We start from the raw sequence: 7,238 nt of genomic DNA, 5'->3' as shown, positions 1-7,238 counted from the left end.
GTTAAACAAAGAGTCAGTTAAGAGTCATACAGTTGAATACTTCATGTAAATGGTCAGTCTCCAGTAAGGGCTACCAAAAGTGATTTTGAGATCCACATCCTGGGAGTTGTACCTGTGACAGTATCTTGGGCAGGGATATTACTAGCCAAAAGTGAGCCCTGCAAAAGCCCAGAAAAATAAAGAGAAGTTTTACCATAGTTTCTGCAGCTTCCACATCGGCTTTTGTTTGTCAGTTAGAAGTGAACTGTGAGAATTAAATACTAATCTTCACATATACACAAGTTATGGTGTGAAAGCATATTTGCTTACAAACATATAAAAATACTTGTTAACTAGTTTGATAAGAAAATAATGTATAAAAGTATATAGCAAAAACATTAGTCATCTCTGACTCTGGAAAGATCAATTCCATTTGTTTATATTACATCAAAACAAAAATAACTACAGTTTATTTTCTTGAATCCCTTATCTAGAAATACTCAAAAAGGAAGATAGACACAAATGATTGTTTGACCCCTTTCCCCCCTCAAATAAATGGCTGAGAAAGATCCCTAAGAAACTTAAATGTTTATGTCCAGAATGAGCCCAGGTATTTGGCCACAGAGAACACCACCATCATTAGCCATACAGCAACAACAATGGCAGGAGTAGTAAGAGCCCTATAGCTGTTCTGGACACATAGAAAAAAAATACAGTAAATGGTAGAGTGTTTCTGGCCACTGGAAACCAGAAGGTACAGTGATCCATGAGGTCCAAAACACCTCGTTTTTGTTAACTCATTTCAGTGGATTTAGGGCTAACTGAAGTTGAAATCAAATTTTATTCTTTTGGGCAAAAAAGCTAATTCACATTTTCTCCCAAAACAAACACAAACCCATAACAAAACTTGCTAGGTTTTGATTTAGGATGATGGTAGGCAATGTGATCTCAGAAGTTAAAAATTAATCATTTCTCATACAATGATTTCAGCTTGGAAAACAACTGGGGACTCAAGGCTGATTCATCCCCACTATGAGTGTAAGCCCTTAAAGAATTATGTTAATTGTGTGTATGTGTGTGTGTGTGTGTGTGTGTGTGTATACACATATAGATACCTAGCTTTAAAAAAAAAGTAACTGGATTGTTTTAGAGAAGCAGCCTTAGTGTCTTCTTTAAGTCTGTCCTAACATGATCAATAAAATCATCAGCATCATCACCATCATCTTCTAGGACAGGATTTAACCAGCTTCTTGGATTAAGGGTAACATTGTGGCCATTCCAAGGACGTGTTGCATAAGGCTAAAGAGGTACCCAACAGGATGTAAACTGGAGAGAAGAAAGGAAATGATGAAGGCTTTTTCTGGCAGTTGGCAGCTAAGGTTCATGGGATTATTAAAAAATGACACAATGGCAGCCTTTCTTGTCTTTCTCTTTCCTTGCTGGTTCTGGGGAAGGAGGACATTCTTGCTCTTGAAATTTCCTGATGACCTGGACAAGTTCATGGAAAGCTTGGTCTACATTCATTCTAATTTTTGCAGATGCCTCCATGTATGTCACCTTCAGTTGTCGTGCAAATTGCTGTCCTTCTCCTTGGGTTACCTGTATTTTGATGGTCAAGAGCTGCTTTATTACCAACTAAAATCATTGGAAACTCATGGCGGTCCTTTACTCTGAGAATCTGCCTTTGAAATTTATAGATTTCTTCAAAGCTTCCTCTATCAGTGACTGAAAAATCAAGCAAAAAGCCCTCTCCAGTCCTCATATACTGTTTTCTCATTGCCCCAACCTCTTCTTGACCTGCAGTGTCCAGAATGTCCAGCCCCGCGGCTCTATCATCTATCACACACTGTTTAGTATATGAATCTTCAATTGTTGGATGGTAATCTGTGACAAAATAGGACTGGATGAACTGGATGGTGAGCGCAGACTTGCCGATGTCGCCTCCTCCCACCACAAGGAGCCGGTCCTTCTCCTTCCCGGAGCTGTCCAGTCAGCTCGCCAGCGTCCGGCCCGGCCGTCCCAACCAGGGCGGGCCCCTGTGTAGGCCCCATCCCCTCCCCAACCCTCCGGGGCCGAGCGCAGGCCGCGGCCTGCCGGGCTGGGGGCACAGTGCCAGGGGCTTCGGTGCAGGGGCCGAGGGTCCATGGCTGTCAAGGGGCAGAGAGGGGAGGGTGTGGGCGTGGACCCTCAGCGGCGGGGGCTGGTCTCAGCCTCCCTCCTCAGAGAATGGGGGGCGAGGGCAGCCTCCCCAGCCACGACAAATGCTGTCCTAATATTGTTAATGGTTCCAACTGCTGTGTTTGCAATCTAAACTGCACAATAGGTTAATGAATTATCAAAAAATGTTTCTGCAGCCTTTAAGACCCAACATGATATAGATAAGGATCTATTGTATAAGATCAATTTATTACAATCATTAGTATTATGCTTAGGTATGAATAAAAAGCATTAGAAACTTAACTGTTACTCGCATGTGATTATAAATACACACATTTGTTTAGATAGTTCCTCTCATCACAATACCACATAGGACAGGATCAGAGCCCGCTTATTGGGAGTGTGGCATAATTTCAATATCACCTTGGAAATAAAAAGTTTTCAATCAAATTATTAAGATATTGAACAAAGTGAGATTCCTGGGATTGATCCAGTAGGAGTTAAAAAAAAAAAAAACAATTATTGATACATTAAAAAGAATCTCTATGCATCTACTTCCCATATTAATCATCATAATATATATTTGGACCTTACATTATACCCATAATAACACATAATATTAAAACTTTAGGTACTGAATTACATGCCTTTAAACCTCTCCTTAAAAAGGGGGGAAATTATGTAGGGAGCCAAAGAGGCCTGATCCAGGAATCAGATAATTACCCTAACAATAGTGGACTTTAATATTAAAGAGCTCTTTGAGATGCAACTTTTTTTGTTGTTAGCTCCTGAGTTCTTGGTATGGGTTACACTTAAAAGAATGTTTGAGTTCTGAGACCAATAGGCTCTTCCTCAAGACTTTAGTTATTTTTAGATGATTGGCTCCTATGCAAATGCCCTTGATGATTGCTGCTTTGGCTTAGGCCTTGAAGCCAGTTCTCCAGAGCATTCTTTGTAATGTGACTGCACATGAAAGGAACTAACTGATTCTTCTTAAGACTCTCTGGCACCTAGAGAACAAAGCCTTATCAAATTAGCTATTCTGTGCTACTTCTGGGATACAACAGACTAAGGTAATGATTAGAAAACTTGAGTCTTTTTGTCTCATTGCTCTATAAAAATCCTGTCCTAAGAAACAATAAATAGAGTTCGTGGTTCTTCCTTGAATGACACACATGGCCTAGTCATTTCTTATTCACGTCTCTGAATCATGCTAAGTGCTGGACACTGAGCAGCCCACAACATGAGAGCTCAGTGGACTTTAGGAACAGGGGGTTCAGGAGTGTGGTCCAGCCTCTGCCCCCAGGGTGAGAAGTGGCTGAGGTGCAGTGGCCACTGCCACATGGCTGCTTCAGAACTCCTGGCCTGCAGATTGCAGGGGGACCAAACGACCGATCTGAGGGGTAATGACTCTTGCATTAACCTGCTTGCATCTGGATTGCTGTGTAGGGTGGAGGTCCTAGAGTACATGACCAGTGTGCCAGAGCCAGTGGAGGCTTCTAAGAGGGCACCCAACTAATAGCTCTGGCAGCTGAGAAAACCCCAGCAATTTGGGACAAAGTTCTCCTCTCGGGAGGCAGAGTTCTACTGTGGCAAAAAAGCTCAAAAGTCAAGTCATTGAGTGGCAACATGAACAAGCGAAGGAAATAAAGCAAGCACAGCAATCTGGCTTTAGACTCCTTTTTTGGGGACAAAAGGGATCGAAGCATGGAACAGGAAGAAGACAATGAAGTCAGAACTCCTGCAACAAAAGTTTTCAAGAAAAATATGAACTGGTTACTGGCCAAAGAGGAGCTTAAGATGGACATTGAAAACCAAATAAGAGAAGTAGAGGAAAAACTGGAAAGAGAAATGAGAATGATGCAAGAAAATCATGAAAAGAGAGTCAACAATCTGACTGAATAAAATAACACTTGAAAAATAGACTAACTCAAATGGCAAAAGAGGCTCAGAAAGCCAATGAGGAGAAGAATGCCTTAAAAAGCCAAATTTGCCAGATGGAAAAAGAATCTCAAAAGCTTACTGAAGAGGAAAATTTCTTCAAAATTACATTGGAGCAAATGGAAGCTAGTGACTTTGTGAGAAATCAAGATACTATTAAACAGATCCAAACAAATGAAAAAAAAATGAAGGCAATGTGAAATATCTCATTGGAAAAAACCACTGACCTGGAAAATAGATCCAGGAGAGATAATTTAAAAATATCAGGCTACCTGAAAGCCATGATCAAAAAAAGAACCTAGAAATCATCCTTCAAGAAATTCTCAAGGAAAATTGCCCTGATATTTTAGAAGCAGAGGGCAAAATAGAGGTTGAAAGAATCCACTGATCACCTCTTGAAAAAGATCCCAAAAAGAAAATTCATAGGAATATTATAGCCAGGTTCTGGAGTTCCCAGATCAAGGAGAAAATATTACAAGCAGCCAAGAAGAAACAATTTGAATACTGTGGAAACAATCAGGATAACACAGCGTCTGGCAGCTTCTACATTGAGGGATCAAAGGGCTTGGAATATGATATTCTGGAGGTCAGAGGAGCTGGGATTAAAACCAAGAATCACCTAACCAGGAAAACTTAGTATCATGTTTCAGGGGAAAATATGGTTATTCAACGAAATAGAGGACTTTCAAGCATTCTTGATGAAAAACCAGAGTTGAATAGAAAATTTGACACTCAGATACAAGAAGCAAGAGAAGCATGAGAAGGTAAATAGGGAAAAGAAATCATAAGAAACTTATCAAATTTGACCTATTTACATTCCTACATGGAAAGATGATAATTGAAATAGTCTTTTGTAAAAAAAAAAAAATCATTCTGACAGGTAGATAAATATAAATAGGGTGCTTAGACCTGATGAAATCCTAATAAAGCTGCCCCCAGCCCCAGTATTCTAACTTCATTATAGGCCCAGCCCCACTGAAGAGCAGGCCCATTGTGCCTACCTACCTACCAAACCCCCTACCCCTTTTATCCTACCTTTTTTGCATAAGCCTTACTGCTCACTGGAACAAAAGGTGTTTCCCTGAACCCTTAGTTCCCACAGAAATAGTAGGTGTGTCCATGTGATGGGAACCTAGCTATTGCCTCTACCCAGTCACTGCCCCCAGACCCATTCCCACAGAAACAGGTGTGTTCTTGTATTCAATCACAATCACCTCATCCATCTAGCCCAAGACAGGACTACAATAGCTAGCCATTTGTTGGGCAAAATGACCAGAATGCTTAACCACTGAACCACAGATGGCACCCCTCCTCTATTACCTAGTCCCTTAACAAACTCCTCCTGCCTTTTTAATATTAATGATATTCCTCTATTTTATGTAAATTTCTGTTATGCAATTGCATCTTTACCCTATAAAAATCCATCTTGCTTTCTCTAAAGTTGCTTGTTCTTCTTGGAACTTAGCCCCCTCCGTGAGAGGCGTCAATCTCAATAAATAAATATACTTGGATTAGAGGTGGTCTGACTCTGAATTCTTTGAGATGGTTTCACCACAACATATAATGAAACCACAACAGCTTTTTGGCATCCCTGGGTTTAAACCGCAACAGACCTGCTACAACTGGAGGAATGCAATAGATGGGGGTCTTAAGCCAGTTTCAAAGATGAGAGGACCTGCTCTCCACACCTGGGGGAATGTTAATTTGAGAGGACCCTGCTCCCCAAACCTTGAGAACCCTGGAACAGGGGTGGAATGTAACACTTGGTTTTAAGGGGGTGGGTGCTAAAGTAGTCATTGTTACATTTGATTCCACAAGCCAACTCTGTATTCCCTGGATCTTTTAGACCAAAAATGACTTTGAATTAACTGTTCCATTTGGTTGCAATGAACTTGAGTATTTTAGTTAGAAGGAATGAAAAAAATATATTCAAATTTATTTTTAGGAGCACATGAAATCCCCATGAGTTGAATTGATCTACTTCCCCAAACTTTAGTCTCCTTGAATTAGAGAAGTTTTTAAATGCTTGTATCCAAATCTATTCAACAAACATTTATTAAGTATAAGCTATTTACAAACATGGGTATTGGGATTAAAAAACAAACAACAGATAGGAAAATCATTCCTGTTCTGAAGGAGCTTTTGTTTTATTGGTGGGAGAGAGCTGGATGCACTTAACTTTCATTAGAATATCATACTCCACTGCAATCTGTATTTCACATGCCTTACACTCTAAGCCTTGAAATTAGGGGGAAAAATTGTATCATCATAAAGATATCTTGCAACTTTCATCTAATCTGTTCTTTCATTCCCAAGAAAATAATGGCAAACAATTCCCACTTGTTGCTAAACTATCACTGTACAGCTATTAACTTTTCACAAATATTTATCAGCAATGCAGAACACTTCTGTATTTGCCAAGTTATTAGACAGTTCCCAAATCAATCATGTTTCAGTCAGCCTATAAATTACATGGTCTTATTTTGGATTTCTATGAAGAAAAATCAGAATTCCCATCATAGTAGTATGGAGTTAAAAGCAAAATAATTTGAAAGAGTGGTATTAAATATTCATGTTTCAGATGATAACTACTATCCAAAATCAGTACTGATTGAGGTATTGTTTCATATGCTAATGTGAGCCATTGAGGTACAAAAGTTTTGAAAGAAATCTCAAAACTTAGCTTGTTTGCCAAATCTCGCTTTTGGAAACAAGCCTTGGTTTAAAAAAAGAAAGGGAGAAATGTAGAACCAAGGATGAATCTGACAAATAGTAAAGAAAGTGAAAATTTTGTTAATGCTGAATAAAACCAATTATCCCGCTATCTAAGGTTTATGTAACCTTCCAGGTCACTTAAACAGAAGTTAAAGATATGGGAAGATCTGATCCAGGGCATTATCTTGGTTTTTTCTTGGCAGATTGTATCACTTCAGCTTCAGTCTTGCTGCCATTTGTCAATCTATTGAGTTGTTTGTGATTACCTAAACAGCTTCCCACTGGTGGTTTCCTTAGACTACATAATTCTCATCCAGCCCCTTTACTTTCCTAGTCTATAACCATGAGTGAGATCATGTACTAGAAGCTTCTCATATGTATATTCCCTCCCATCTATAACTCAAGACCTTAATTCTTTCCTGTTCTAGCCTTTCCATTCAATATCA

The 7,238-nt window shown here is 39.5% G+C and overlaps 1 pseudogene; it reads right to left on the bottom strand.

The window, feature by feature from the left end:
• Window positions 1–224: 224 nt before the first annotated feature.
• Window positions 225–1,973, bottom strand: LOC138171769 (ras-related protein R-Ras2 pseudogene; annotated as a pseudogene).
• Between the last annotated feature and the right edge of the window lie 5,265 nt (window positions 1,974–7,238).

This window comes from Petaurus breviceps, unplaced genomic scaffold (genome assembly GCF_028583685.1).
Source record: "Petaurus breviceps papuanus isolate PSGF00001 unplaced genomic scaffold, PetGlider_PUasm1.0 47, whole genome shotgun sequence".
NCBI lineage: Eukaryota > Metazoa > Chordata > Mammalia > Diprotodontia > Petauridae > Petaurus > Petaurus breviceps.
The sequence above is the reverse complement of the archived record's forward strand: the minus strand, read 5'-3'. Positions and strand labels throughout refer to the sequence as shown.